General features: G+C 40.5%; 2 long non-coding RNA genes across 2 annotated transcripts in view; one reads left to right on the top strand and one right to left on the bottom strand.

Moving 5' to 3' along the window:
• Positions 1-8,583, top strand: part of LOC109317087 — a 16,268-nt gene extending 7,685 nt beyond the window's left edge. The window contains exon 3 of the long non-coding RNA XR_002102969.1: positions 4,695-8,583. This is a non-coding gene — a long non-coding RNA (uncharacterized LOC109317087). The remainder of the gene's footprint in view (positions 1-4,694) is intronic.
• LOC109317088 overlaps positions 1-16,283 on the bottom strand; it is a 93,988-nt gene that overhangs the window by 11,627 nt on the left and 66,078 nt on the right. The gene's annotated exons all lie outside the window — the stretch shown is intronic.

The following is a 16,283-nucleotide window of genomic DNA, read 5'->3' as shown; positions in this document are numbered from 1 at the left end:
GTAAAAAGCACCAGTGTCAAGCATACCAGTGTACATGCCTTGTATCTGTAGTTTTCCCTGGGATCACTGTTTGCTCATGGCAAGCAGTCTATTACTTGCTCCCCCACACATACCAACAACGTGTTGTTAAAGCCTACAGCATATCTACTAAGAATAGCTACCCTGGTATAGCTGCATGTATGTCTGCTTCAGATTCTGGTATAATTATACGGGAGTACAAAGACCGCGCAAGTACCCTGTTGCAAACATGCCGTGTGTTAAAACCCGGAGACTGACAGAACTATGCTACTTTACAGAAGATGAGGATCTGGTCTTTCTCAGCTAAAACATTGTATTGTTATATTTTGCACAAAGTGTTTGGCAACTATGAAGGCTTTGTGCTAACACAGTTGATTGATGGCAATGACACTGTAAATGTGCATGGGCTTAGATCTCAGGCAGAGAATCTGATTCTGCTTTTGCATGCACCTTTTCCTCCCCACACTGGTGTAACTCCAGCGACTTCATCACTGCTCCCCATGACTTACGTGAGTGAATTAGGCCTGGAATGATCAGACCTTCTGCTCAATGCCCTTGCTGGCTTATAGAATTGCTTATTTATTGCAAGCTCTAATCCTTTTCCTGCATCAAGGCTGAAGCTTATCCTTTGGATAAGACAGAAAACTAAAGTCCCTTCTGTCCCTGTGTGCATGGAAATTAAAAATCCCCATGGCACATCTTGAAAAGGGAAAGGAATAGGCTTATTATCAACTGTGCTCTATCATTATTTTTGTCTCCCTCTGACTCTCTTCTCTCAGATTTGTTCTCAAGTCCAGATCTCTTGCTGAAATAAAACCAACGTAGCACCTTGAACTTTGCTGCGATGCCGATTTGCACTGGCTAAGGATCTAGACCAGGTGCAGCCCTAGTGGAATGCACAGTGTTGAATTGCCTATGCTGTATATCACCGAACTACCAGTACCATCCATTAGCATAAGCTGCTACTACATATCTCATGTGCAGAGGACGATAATAGAAAAAACCAGGTCTATGTTACCTTGACTCTAATCACGAGAATGACAAAACCGCACAGAACAGAAACATAGATAAATTCCCAGAAGATAGGGCTTTTTGCCTGAATAAAAACTAAATTAGGCAGCTGGCCACTTCTGCATTTTATAGTAATGTAACCCATTATAAAGGAAGGGCCAAGTCTTCAATTAATGTAAATCAATGCAACTTGGCTAGTTTTTTTTGGCGCTCTGTTGATTTACATCCTCTATTTTTCAAGTAAATTTGGGAGTTTGCATGTGCAATGTCATAGAAACCAAAGAGCTCAGCTTTTAGCTTTGGGAGTTTTTAGCTAGAGAGACAAAAAAAAAGGGGTGGGGGGAGGAGGTAACAACAATCTTCTGATGAAAAGATTACTTTCCCCAGCCTTGCCTGGCACAAAGAGACTTTGCTGTGTAAATCAATACAGTTTTGCTAGAGCAAGGCAGTCTTGCAGAAAGCTATCTGCAGGAAGCCAGCTAGAAATAGAAACAGCAGCAAAAAGTGTGAAATGGTCTCCTCTCAGAGTTAATGAATAGGGCATAACCTCTTCCAAAGAAGTCCCCACCACATCAGTTCAAGGGAATCACAGGCCTTTAAAAAAACAAAACAAAACAACCCCCCCCCCAAACCCTTTACTTTTTAATTTGCTTTAAAAAATAATAATCTGAACCCGGCGCTCTTTCCTGCTCTGGGCAGGGGGTCAGACTCAATGATCTAATAGGTCCCTTCTGACCCTAAAATCTATTAAATCTATGAAATAATAATAATAATACAATAACACAAGAGTGTGTTAAGACTGCAATGCCTATAATAAAAGGAAGAAAGAGAAACAGTGTAACAGTATCGGATACTGGATAACACTATGTTAGATGGGACTGATGGAGTGGTGAAAGCAGGGAAGAATTTGACTGGTTATAGAAAAAAGGCAATTCCAAGGGGAAACTTTGAATAATTAAACTGTCAATTGTAAAAGCTCTCAATTGGTCTGATTCAAAACCTTCCAAAATCAATGACAAGCCCCACGCTAACTTTGATGGACTTTAGGTCAGAGTCAGTAGGAGATGACAGGTCTTCCCCATTTTTAGTTTATATGGCTTCTACTGTGAATTATTGGCCGAATTCTCTACTGGTACAAAAAGACAAGAGTTTTACTACCTTTGACTGATCTGCACTGGGTGCCATGCTGAAACGTATGCTTTGGTTAAATGCAAGTAATTAAGTGCAAAGAAAATTGCCTGGCCTGCTTACAAAATGGCAGACAAGATGACCTAATGTTGGCCCTGGCCTTGCAATCTATGAATCAGTTCGTACTAGCAAATAATCTAGTGGTGTCCGATACCAAGATAGTCGAGATGATAATACCAGTTTCAGAAACAAAAATATTTTGTTGAATCTCACTTTTACAAATAAATTTAAGAGCTTGGGTAAAGGCAGAGTGTTTCCTTATTCTTCCCAATCAACTATTCTCCCTATATTAAACATTAATTTCAGGCAAGTGGGTGATATCATAACAAGGATTATTATCTAAAAGTGAAATATTGCAGTTGGGGAAGAAACCTTCTGTCTCCTGAAAAATTTCCAAAGAAAACTTTAACATTTTCATGAAAAAAGGTAGATTTCCGCTGAAAAATAGAAAGCCAAGCACCCCTAAACTTTCAATTACTGGAAAGCAAATGCTCCAAATAGAAATTTTGGGGGTTTCAACACCAACAAAAAACTTGAAAATTTTCAAAGAAATTAAAACTTGTAGAACCCACCCCCTTTAATTAGAAAGTAATTTTCCATTAAACAATATTTTGTAACTGTATTATAGTTTATCTAGACTTTAGAAATGCCAATGGATGATAAAAATGAATCATTTGCAATACAGCACCCAGGCTGTTCAGAAAATTCTGTTTAAAATTAGTCTCTGATAGAAGTGACCATTGATTTGTTATCAGTTAACTGGAGACTAGAGAGGAGATAGGCAACCTGAAGACACCATTACTTCATTATTTGGCCAGATATCCAGGTTGTAGCTGTATTGGTCTGGAGGAAAAAGGAATCAGAATGCATGGTAAAGGTGATATCTTTTATTAAACCAACTAGATTTTTGCAAAAAAAATAAAAATAAAATTAATTGCAAGCTTTTGGGCACAAACACCCTTTTTCAGGCACAGGAGAAAAGAAATATGAACTTTCATTTCTACCCAGGAGAACTTTTACAATCTTTTCTCCTATGCCTGAAAAAGGATGCTTGTGCCCAAAAGCTTGCAATTAAAGAATTTTTTTTGCAACAATCTAGTTGGTCTAATAAAAGCTATCACCCCTACCATGAATTTTGATTTATTATTTTGCTGCTTTCAGCCAGGATTATATTATGTTCCACTAGACTGCACCAGGACATTCCCATGCTTGAATGTCAGCAATGTTTGCTGACTGCTTAATTAGATCAAATGGGATCTAAGCTTTTGGGTACTTGCTGAACTGAACCTGGACTTCAAACCTTTTGAATACGCCACTTTAATTTTGTCTCTGTTCTACTGCTAACCCCCTCTGTTGTTGCAATAGAGATAATTAAACTACAAACGAGCACTGCAGTGCAGATGTTCACATAATCACAGATGTGATTCAGGGTCAAGTGTCGCACCTGTAATATGCTTTGCCCTGAACAGCTCCACATGACTTGAAATGCACCAGGATTTCATATCATAATCAATACAGTGAAATTTGAGAGACTGGGAGACTCTGGAGAATGAATGACGGTAGATGAATAAGCATTAACCTATATGGCAGAACAGAAAGTTAGCCATCCAACTACTATTGAAATCCGAGTCCCTAGCTCCCTCAGATGTTTCTGAAAATCTTATTCATCCATGCTGGAAAAGTAGTATTGCTATCACATGCCTGTTCTCTGGCCTCATGTGGAATGAGTTGGGATCTGGAAGGGAGAACAGATCACAATGAATTAGAAGGGGCAACATGAGACGGCATGTCTACATGAGATGCTAACATCACAGTAGACTAGTTCTGCTGTTCATTACCGCAGCTGGCAAAAACCATGCTAATGCGCTAATCTACTGTGCATTAGCATCACAAAAACTGGACATCAGCACTAATGCGCAGTAGCGCTGATTATGGTGCATTAAGTTTAGTACCTGTAATTACAGGTACTAAACTTAATGTGCCATAATTACGGTTTATTAATGAACGTGTAGATGTGGCCAACTGTGTTCCATCTGCTTGGCAGCAACTCTCTTCACGTCCACTCTTATCCCAGAGTAAATGAAAGATAAACCACAGTAGCTCAGCCCTAAACCAGTTGCCATGTTTAGCCCTAAACCAAATGGTTTAACCTCCACTTACCGAAGGGTAAGAACAGGTACGTGGATAGTTACTACAGAGCATCTGATGCCCTACCCCCTTTTATTTCACTGTTTTGCTAAATTTCTGTGTTGGTAGAGATAGGTGTCCACTCTAAGATCCATCACTGGCACTAAGTGACACTACCACTTCTGCATTATGAGAATAACCAGAGCCCATTTGTCTGTTTGTAGAACAAATTAACAGGTTTCAGGAACATTAAATTCAGTTTAACAATATCAAAGCTAAAAACATAACCAAAATATTCTCAATAATGTTTCAAATATATTTTATTTCCTTTCCCCTCCCATGTTTAACAGACTGGCCTATTTTTGTTTGTCCCACTATCGAGATCCAACCCTTGCGATGCTGGTATGAAGAATGGTTTGCTGGACGAGAGCCAAAAACGGGATGCCTTTGTGCCTCCTTGATCCCTGGATATACTGGGAGCCCTCAGCATGCTTTGTGAAAATCTCAGGGTTATTCTAATTAGCACAAAATAGTAATGGCCCCTGGGGAGGTTTTATTCTAGCTGGAGATTGCTGGAGCACAAAGATATTCTGATCATATTCCTTTCCCTTCGTTATGTCCAGTACATTATAGATCATGGGAGATGGGTGGCATAAAGCCAGCTCTCTGTCACTAAGGGAAGTCCCCCAGTGGGTATTACAATTGCAGTGCACTGTTGGAACAACATAAAGAGGCCAGGATCTGATCTGATCTGATGTGTAAGTGCAAACATATACTTTATATAGTTATTATAACATAGTAAAAAACCTGCCGTGAAATAGCAGGGCTTATAAACCTGTACCAGGCACACTACAGCATCAGACTTTTAAAGAGATAAGTCTTGTTCATTCACGGTTACCCTTTCCATTTCTCACCTTTCTAATTCCCACAAATGCTTCTGTTCACAAACGTCTCAATGCTGCAGGACTGACAACACGCTGAATTACTCTAGTGCGCTTTGCAGAGAGAGAGCACGGATGAGTAGACAAACCTTCTAAGTACAAAATCAGGGGAACAGATGGTTGTGACAAGGCGCTTATTTTTGCACAATAAGTGTTAGTGGACTCCTCCGAGATCTGACGTATGCTGGAGAAGCTGCTAAATGGCCACAGTGAGTCAGCTGCGGCACTGATAAGAAATAAAACTTTTCTTATTCTTATGTGCAAGCCAAGCCCTTCTGTTTTATCCCACGCTTAACCCTTTGGTGGAATTCCCTGCTGATGGGGGCTCAGACAGCTGCTTTCCTGGGGCACAGGAAAGCCAACAGAACTCCCCTTGGACCTTGGTTGAATCATAGGAAATAGTGTTTAGCTAGGTAGCGGGATACTTGCTCAGACATACAGAACAACATAGCTGGTGCTGTAGTGGGGTAGACCAGTGGGCCATCTAGTTCTACATCAAGTCTCTAACAGTGGCCAGTACTAGCTGTTTAAGAGGAGGATGAAAGAAGAAACCCTACAGTAGGCATTTGCTGTCACTTGTCTCCAGCTATCACTTGTCACCAGAGAAAGTTTCCTGGCAGCTCCAACATGTGGGAGGTTAGAGTAATTTTGGAGCAATTTTGAAGTTGTATTTCTCTTCCAAAGTGCTGCTGTTGGGGTTCCTCTGAGCATCCGGTTCCTCCATGAACGCAGTGTTGGTTATATTGCTCACCTTCAAGGGAAGGAAGGAAGTCGTCCTTCCTGCTGTGTGTTGACAGGGACATTTGTGTGTGAACAGGGACATCAGCCTTTATCTAGCACCTCTGGTGTCAAGAAGAGGTTCGCCATTGAGTTCAGGATGCAGAGGGCTGGCTTTCCTTTTAAGCATCCTATAGAACGAAGGTAGCACAAATCACTTCATCCTTGCAGATGGACTGAGCTAGGTGGGGAGAAACTGAGTACTTTTAAAATCAAGGCTCTAAATTTATCTTGCAGATGGGTGCTGTGCATACTTTCGCCCAGTCCCTCCACTGGTGACATGGTAGGTTGAATCATTCATTCACAGCAACTGAGAGGTGTGTGGCTTTAAAATGTAGTCCTCTCATAAACGGTGATGAATGGCTGTCCTAGGGCACATCTACACTTCCTCCGTGCCTAGCCTAGGAATGCTGCAGTGAAGCACGACTCGCTCGACTCTGCTCCAATTGCCCCCGCACCATTCTTAAGCTCCCCGTCTCAGACATGCTTAATGTCACCCAGTCACCACTGCTGCAAGGTGACTACGCTGCCTCATTTCCAGGATTTGGTATGTGCAAAGCCAGACACTGCACAAAGGTGGGACAGGCATGCTCTTGCAGAGCTCTAGTGTGGATAACATTTGGTTGCTTCCCTAAAACCCTTGGGTCTGCAATGTCAACCTGGAAATCTTGTCTGGACAAGACTGGGTGAGATTTCTGGCATCCCCTGCTGGTTAAGGTTTGGCTAGGACTCTCTTATCAGATCTTGACACTTCTGGTCCCAGCTTCACTCAGGAACTGCTGGAGGCCTGAAAACACCCTTATTAAAAGGCAGTCCTCTTCCAAATTTCTGAGAATGTTGGTCTGTTGGAAGAAGATTGCTTTTAAAAATAAGATTTATCCAAATTGCTTTGTGTATCCCTACCTGTGACGTCCACTCACAGCAGCAAAAGTGGCCTCTGACTGGGTGAAGAGCAAAACTATAAGTCTGCTGGACAGGAAACAATTAGCATGTGGCTGAGGAACATATTGGTAGTTAGATACTACTCAGCCTTGTTGAAAAACAATAAGTCACCCAGCAGTGTGAAAGACTCAGTCCAGGTCTACACTGGAAACTTGGCTCATGCAGTACCATTGATCAGAGGGATGTTTCGTTTTACAATATGCACATAGCAGCAAAAGCTGTACATTAGACACATGCATATCAGCAAAAAAGTTCTTTTGGGCTGGTTAAAGTTACATCGACGCCAGAAGATTTAACTGGCGCGGCAATACACCAGCCAACATTTTCAGGCGTAGGTAAGGCCTGGTACGTGTGTGGACTTAGGAAGCCTGCAGAATTCAAAGCTTTTATCATTTCACATTGTCAAATCTGCATCCTTCAAACTTTCTTAGCAACTCTTGGTTGACTGGATGACTAATCTAGACTTGGTGTTCAAGTTGCTCTAGAGCCAGTTTTAAAGCTCATATGAGCAACACTCAAAAATGGAAATGAGATGACCTGTTTGACATTTACAGCAATTAATCATTGGAAGAGATTGCTGAAAAGATGTAAATTCTCCACCTTTTGTTGTCATTAAATGTAGTCCGGACACCTTTCTAAGAACTGCTCTAATTCGACGGCATGCTACAGGTGTAGCACCATGCTAGACGTGCATTCTGGCTTTAAAATCTATGAATGTTACTCAAAAATCAGCTACTAATTTTTAGGACCAGATCCTGATTCTATTAGTAGTCCTGTTGAATAGTACCCAGCTGAATATAATCATTTTCCCCTTGATTATAATGTGAGTATGAGTATAATGATGAACGAGTGAAAATAAAATGAAAATAAATCCACAGAAAGATGTAAGACGGGAAAGGGATAACAAAGGGATAAAGACAAAAGAGGTCATTTTGGGGGGAAGGGTGGGGAGAAATGAGGCATCTCATTTCCTTGCTATTTTCCTAAGACATTCTCTCTCATTATCTCTCATTGAAGGTCATGTCTAACAAAATAAGAGAGTCGAGAAGTGAGGTAATGATTTTCAATTTCTGTCACATTACAAGAATGAAACACCCTGCTCTGTTTCATTAGGGCTCCAGGTGACTTGTCACCAGAATACTTAGCTTCCATTAAAACTAACTCAAAAATACAATGAGATCAGACTTTCAAGTCACCAAAGAAAACTACTTCTGACAGACCATGACACAGTGGATTATTTTGTACAGTCTCTTTAAGCGCAACTGGCTGCTATGGGAATGTACCCCACCCCAATTTCTGCCAGGCCTGGTACAATACAATAATATAAATCCCCTGGTGTTTTTCTTTGAGGAAGTTACTATATTTTTGTCTTTTCCTTTTTCTCAGTAGTGACTGTGGATGTTTTCTGCCCAAAGGTTGGTAAGTGGGAATTACACATCATAGCGCTCCTGTTTCTGTAGACACCGAACCAGTACCTGCCTCACAGTACATTACTGTCCTGGTTAATGGGACTACTTTAGGTGCAGGGTCCTACTCTACAGTAGGATACTTGCTAACATTGTATTTTCTGTAACCTAGTTGTATTCCCCTCCTCACCCCCCCATCCCTCCTATGTTAGTGCCTTGCTTGGGCGATCTGTATTTCCCTACCGACTTTGTCATTTCTTTGGGTTCATAACTCTTAACATCTACTAATAAAATTCAATCTGTGTTTGTGCCCTGCAAACATAAGAACTAGCACTGTTATTATTGTAAGGAATAGGTGAGCTGGAATGGAAAATAAGAACTTCTGCCTTGACTTCCAGTGATGGCACTTCAAAAATCCCTGGAGAGATATATTCTGATACAATCCAGATGATATCTTTTTTATTTAATTAGAGGTGGTTTAATATTTGTAGAAGGAAAATGGTAACTTTTACCAATTTAGCACAAAATATATATCCATATCTATAAAATAGAATCTCTCTCTCTCTCTCTCTATATATATATATGGTTTATATAAGTTTTTTCTTTTCCTTTTTCTTGGTACTGACCATGGATGTTTTCTGCCCACAGGTTGGTAAAAGGGAATTACACATCATAGTGCAACACAGAACATTACTCTCCTGGTTAACAGGATTACTTTAGGTGCTATATAGGTTTTTATTTACACACACACACACTAAAAACCTAATGATTAAATGCAGCATCCATAGGGATCACAAGCAACTGGCCTACAAATAACCTGTGGGGTACAATAACCTATTAACAAATCCACTGTATTCCTGTCTTGTCAATGTACTGCTTCTCACCATGTCCATCTAAAATATAGGATATGCAGATAAACAGTCGCACTCCTTCCTCTCCACCAACCTCAGACTCAGCCGGGGAAAACAAACTAACACCCTGCTAATCACAAATCTCTTTCCATTCGTTTACTTACAATCAACATCTTCTGTATTGGCTTATAGACTTTTGTTCAATTCGATCCAGAAAAAAAGAGGGTCATGCACAGTAGGTAAGAGCCAGTAAACAGCTTGGAGAACAGTCAGAGTCGTTCAAACAGCATGGGAGTATGAAGGCCAGAAACCTTCTGCAATAGCACTGATATTGCAACTCATTTTTTACTTTGTTTTTGGAAGTCTGTAGCACTGTAATATATCTGCTTACCTTATAAGCCAGGAACCTAATGGCTTGGGCTAATGCTGGCTGATATAAGGAGATCTTTAAAGGCACCCCTTCAAGTTAAGCAGACCATAGCAACATGAATGCCAAAATTGGTACTTTCTACAGTGTAGCTACCAGTGTAGCTAGACTTTGAATAAGAGGTGATGCTGATCCAGCTTTTCCAGTCATATACCCTGAAGCAGAAAACGTTGCTGTATTTTGGAGTGTTCAATCCTAAAAACTGGAGGGGGTGGGGTGGGGAGTGACATTGTCCAAGTGACACAAAAGCCTCGGTCACCTTTTCAGAAGCAACCAAGGCATGTAGGGACAGACTTTGAAAGATATGTAGGTGCTTAAACATGGAGAGAGATGCTGTGAGGGACCAGGATGTTCTTATGAGAATCTATGGCTGAAGTCTCTGTTACTGACACTTCCACTGGCAAATGATTGACAGTTTTACCTTATTCCCACAATATATTATGTGCTGGCCAGTACAGTGGCAGCCTTGCCCACACTAATCTGTTGAGTCATCTTGTTCTGTACTATACTTGGAAAGAATACAAGAGATGCCTATTAGGACTTTTGAAAATGCCTTGACAGATTGGGCATATAAATTTCCATGGAAGTTAGGCACCTGAACTGCTCTGGCTTTTTGAAAATCCCGCTAGGCATCTGCCTGCATGTCTCTGTTCCTAAACACCTTTGAAAATCTGGCCCTGAGGAGCTCAAGCCTCAGTAAAAGAAATCAGTGGAACTTAGACTCCTACATGTCCTTTGGAAAAAAGGTACTTGGGAGACTAAGGGACAGATTTCTTTAAAGGTAATTGGATGCCTAGCTTCTATAAGACCCTAAGGCACTTCTGAAACATTCGCTTTAAGCAATTTGGCCAAGGTTGTACTGGGAGCCTTATGCAGAGCCAAAAATCATTTCCTGAATCTCTGCCTTGGGATTTACTTTGGAATATTCTCCCCATTTCTCTTGAATGGTTTGGCTGTTCCAGTCCACAGACAGGTTTTGCACTCTTATCTACCTGTTTAGTGTGGGGTTAAACCCTATCACTAGTATGAGAACTTCTGTTTATGGGTCTTTTATCCATCCTACAGTGAGTTCTCAGTTTATTCAACTGCTGTGGACTGACATAATAGCCCAGAATAGTTCCTGCATTGCTACAAATATTATAAAACCTATTTTTTTTCCAAGTTACTAAAACAGATTTATTTTTTTTTAATGTCTGCAGTGGGTGGATAACTCTCTTTTGGCACATTTACACTCAAAGGGCAAAGCCATTTAAAGAAGCAGAAAATGAGCGACTCAGCCAGTCAGACTGGCCTAGCAAATCCAAGGAGGACTGGTTCAAAAGTTGTAACTATTAAAAATGACAAAAGAAGCAAAATGACCGTCCAGGAAAGTAGCTTAGACCAGCTAACTGAAAAAGTATTGGCTCAGGGGATGGCAATGTGAAAACTGGTAAGCACGTAAATAGCCTTATACACTTTGTTCTGGCTTTCCTTTGAGGTTGATTAAAAAAAATAGTGATGGGTGATTATAGAAATGCTGGGATATGTTTCCCAATGTCCAATTGCCCCTGCAATCCCCATAGTCTGTGATATCAGGGGCAAGTTGCAGGAGACCAGCATTTCTTTAAAAAATTCTGTAGCACTTAAACGTTGAATGTTTTTCCTTTATTTTCTTCTCCCAACTCACTCTTTGATTTTTATTCCCTTCTCTCCCCCTTACTTCCAAGACTTCTCTCTCTCTCTCTTTCTTCCTTACTTCTCCAGACTTCATTCCTCCCTCTGCTGTATAATTTTGCCACCTCTGCTGGAAAGAGGACAAATGATTTCCTGCAATTCAGAGCCAGTGTGTCGTACAGTCTGGAAATGAACACGGTATTTGCTCAATGAGATCTTAAGGAAGGAGCCACAGAAGAGTATGGGAGGAGAAAAATGCTTTTTAATGTTCTCAAACCGTGCGGACTATCGCTGGTTGACAGCTGGTTGCTAGCACCATGCCCTTTTCTCCACCTGGTTTCTTGTAGCTATTTTGTAATCAAAGACTCTAGATATTTACAGACTACTTTCCTAATGTTATTGTCCCATGTAAAGCATTTGCTGTAGCTACCAAAGCCATATTATATGATTCTGAAGGGAAAGGGGATTTGGTCCACATGGCTGCAAATGGTATCCATAGGACATATGATTACTCATCTTAGAGGGTCTTTGGACTGTGTGTGGGTATGGTAGTCCCTGGGACAGCAACATTCCCTCTTCTTTTAGCTCTTAATAAAAACACCTATTTGCAGAAATCTCATCATGCAATGAATGCTTTTTTTTTCTCCTTTAAATTTTCTCCAAAGACTTATCGATCAAACTTAGCCTATGCTTCTGGGACATCACCAAGTAGGTAAATAAAACAGTGTTTAGTAAAAAATTGTATCATAACTTCATCTCCTGTCACATAAGAATAGAAATACGCTACCCAGCAAATATTTATGGATCTTCTTGGTGGCTGTAGCTTTCTATCATTGTGCGTATACAAAGGACTGACAGCTTCTGCCTCTGCACAGAGGGATTCTAATAACGGGCTGCCAGATAGGACATAGTGGAAAGTTTCATTTATATATATATATTCCCTCCCTCCTGGAAAGAAGGTGAATTATGCACATGGTTGCAATGTGTAGTGCAGCAAGGGCCGATCGATTTTAATAGGTGGCACTTTTGAAAATGACGATTCAGCAGGCTGATTCAGAAGCAGTGTAATAATAATGGTATCCTTTAAGTGAATCTTAGCAGGTAATTGGCAGGTTATCCAGAAGAACTGGGTTATTATTTTAAAGAGAGCTAGAGAACTTTGGAAAAAACTTGCCTTGTGAGCAAAGTCACTTTTGAAGAACTAGTTCATAGTAAAGTAACCTGGCGGGAGGGGGCAGGAGAAGGACAGAGAAGATAGAGAAGACATCAAAGAATGTTCAGGGTGGCTTCCCATTTTTGCAAGTGCAATTTACCTCTTTATTTTGCGTCTCTCAAGTCCTCCCTCAATTGCATGTGTCCTGAAGGAGTATGGATTCAGTGAAAAGCAAAGTTGCTCAAGGTGTTTTTAACCTACGCAGGTCAATGTGTATTTGAGAGTCCTTTTATGAAAGAAAGACATTGGGCCATATTTAAATCTTACAGCTATACAATAGCTCTGAGGTCTCTATAGATAAATGGCTGGTTGAAATGGCGATGGACTGCTCTAGGACCAGCGATGGGATGTTTAACGAGAAAAATCAAGGTTTTGCATTTACATCAACCATCAAGAAGGTAGAGGTCTGAATCCTTGATTTGCATTTTTGGTTTAGGAATTCATCAAAAAATGTACTAATGCAGTAATATTACCCATAAGTCTCCCTCTGCTTTTCAAGGTCTATTTTCCTGTTCATGAATGTATGCATTAAGATGTGGAAAAGATCTTGAGATATCAAGCACAATGGTATTAGATGAAAATGCCAATTCTCTGAAGGGAAGCAATGAGCCTGCTATTAGACTTTTTATAATTATTTGTGAAACAGTCAAACTACAGACCATATCCTCCAACTGCTTTGTGCAGAGCTGATTAATTTGTTCCCATCTAAACATTTTTTTCCAACGAAAAAATTGCTTTTAACCTTTTAACAATGATTTTTTTCCCCCCATAAAAATATTTTCACTGGAACTTCTCTTTTTTTGTTAACAGCACAAAACTTAAACCAGAACATCTTAGGGTGAAATTGTGCCTCTTCATTTAAAAAATATCTTTGTGGATAATTTATTTTTAGCATGTGGCTCTCTTTCCCAAAAACTGGAAAAAAAAGAGACAGGATAAAGCCTATCAAAAAACCTCCAAATTCTTTTATCAGTTCTGCATTTTTGAAGCAATTTAGTGGGCAATTAAAAAAAAAGAAAAGAAAGAAAGGTGGGGAGGGAACGCCACAACTGATTTAACTTTTCTTTGAACAACAATTATGTAATGGAAGGGAATCTTGGAGATACAGTTGACTTGCAGATGAACATGAGTTGTCAGTGTGATGAAGCTATCAACAAGGCTAACCACACTTTATTGTGCATTAACAGATGCATGATGAACAGGTCCAGGGAGGTGATATTTCCCCTCTATGTGGCACTTGTCAGGCTGCAGCTGGAATCCTGCATCCAGTTTTGGGTGCTGTACCTCAACAGGGATGTGGACAACCCTGAGAGGGTTCAGAGGAGCACCACTCGTATGATTAGGGGCCTGCAGGCAAAACCCTAACGGGAGAGACTGAGGGACCTGGATCTCTTCAGCCCTCACAAGGAAAGGCTGAGAAGTGATCTTGTAAATTCTATAAATTCCTATAAATTCATCAGAGGAGGGCAGCAGGGAATAGAAGAAGATGCTTTATTTACTAGGGCACCCCCTGGAGTGACTAGGAACAATGGCCACAAACTGACAGAGAGCAGATTTAGGTTGGACATTAGAAAACTTCTTCAAGGTAGGGGTTGCCAGAATCTGGATGGGCTTCCAAGGGAGGTGGTGCTTGCCCCATCCTTGGGGGTCTTCAAGAGGAGACTGGACAAGCACCTGGCTGGGGTTGTCTGACCACCAAGAGAGAGCTGGGGTCCTCTGACCCCAGCACTCTTTCCTGCCTGGGCAGGGGGTTGGACTCGATCTGTTGAGGTCCCTTCTGTCCCCAGCATCTATGAAACTATGAAACAATTAGCAATTTTTGACCAACTCTGCTTTCACATGCATAATTTCCTGTCAGTCTTTTGGCTCTCCGTCTTCGGTGGAGTTTTCAGAGGGAAAGTCAGTGGAAAGTATTTTATTTAAAATCAAAACTAATGGTTTCCCAGTTTTCAACTTTCTCTGACTTTGCATAAAGCAGCACAATTACAATATGCTACTTTATGCTACGGTGAACATTGTAATACATTTATTTACCAACATTTGTATCCTACATCCCTTATATCATGATAACTGCATAACTCTCAATTTAAAACATTTCCCTATGAAATATTCCCCTGGACAGATTCCCAACTGGAAAAATAATTTATTTTTTTTTTGAGGAAAGCTTCATTGATTTCTACCAGCTCAGGTTGTGACCCAAAACAAATATTTTTTCAAAAATACATGGCGTCTCTTTTACCTCCTGTAATGGCAGCTTCACGTCAATTAGATTAGCAGGAGAAATGGAAAAGTGAAGTAGGTTGTGATGAATCCTCACATTTGGTAACTATGTGCAAGTCACTTTCAAAACTGAAGGGAAAAGTCCTGGCAACGAAGTGCTCACAATGTGAAGGAGAGAAGAAAGACGGACAAAGGCTAGGAGAAGGGCGAAACATAAAGCATATAGGCAAAGCACTGAACAAACAGAATAATCTATCACAAAAGTTACATGGCAACAAAGCCGGTGGCAGCCACATTTTCAACCGAGGAGCAGGTTAGACTTTTGCACGCTCTGCCCCGAGACTGTCAAAAGCACTCAGCTGCTACGGTGACATCCCTGCCTTGATTTTCAGATCCCCCATGCACCCAGCAGGCCGAGGTTTTTCTTAAAAGTCTGGACACATTTATTTCAGTGCCTGGGAAGCTGAACTCTTGAAAAATTTTAAATTTGCAGCCTATTACTTCAGTCTCAAGAGAGTCTTTCCTTTGAAATGGGCTTAAGCCATCTTTTCCCTTTGTGTTAGCTGTACCCAGGAGAAAGGAAAGAGGTATCTTAAAAAATGGAGCACTTTTTACAGGGCCCAGACTGTCAACCTCAGTTAATGGGAATTTAGTGCAAGGCAGGACTGCAGAAATTGTAGAGAAAAACACTTTTTTTTTTTTTTTGGGGGGGGGGGGTCAGCATTATTACTTACTTAGAGTCTTCTTGCATTATGAACATACATAAAACAAACAGTAAAAAGTAGCCAAGTGGATATAATAAAGCTGAATTTAATGACACACACTATTGAAACTGAGCACCCTTTAAATTCTCCGGCTAGGCATATAACAAATAAGTCTACCAGTGATTTGTGAACATTTGTTAAAAACAGCAAATGATATTGTTCTCATTTGTAGTCAGTAGGAACAATACAACAGACCAGTATATCCTTAGGATCCCAGTATGGGATTAATGACTGACATAACCATGAATGATGTAGCTGGGTAATGGCTCATTACCAGACTGGGCTTATAACACACAATGAATCAAGTATTCCATGAATTGTGCCCCTTCACTGCTTGCTAACTGATGATGAATGTGTAACACACTGGCTAAGGCTGCCGTGTCCCTTTTCTAATGGCTGAAGATGAAAACTTTCCTCCTGAAGTTAACTGCTGTAGTTCAGGTGATAGGGGATAGTCTAGTTTCTAACTAATCCCGCTACAGTAACCATTCTGCAGTTCTTGCCTTATTAGTCATTTAAAAGTATTCACTAAATAAACACTTAAACCACTACTTGTTTCTGAGAAATTTAGATATCCAAACTGTTTACACCTGTTTCTATTGGGTTGACTTCTATTTTTTTGGGACGATGTAGTGCTTCTGACAAGATAAGCATAACTTAAATGTGGTCCCTATCTTCAAAAAGGGAAAAAAAGAGGACCCGGGAAATTACAGGCCAGTTAGTCTTACCTCAATCCCGGGTAAGC

Source organism: Crocodylus porosus, unplaced genomic scaffold (assembly GCF_001723895.1).
Source record: "Crocodylus porosus isolate Cpor-Errol unplaced genomic scaffold, CroPor_comp1, whole genome shotgun sequence".
Taxonomy (NCBI): domain Eukaryota; kingdom Metazoa; phylum Chordata; order Crocodylia; family Crocodylidae; genus Crocodylus; species Crocodylus porosus.
The sequence above is the reverse complement of the archived record's forward strand: the minus strand, read 5'-3'. Positions and strand labels throughout refer to the sequence as shown.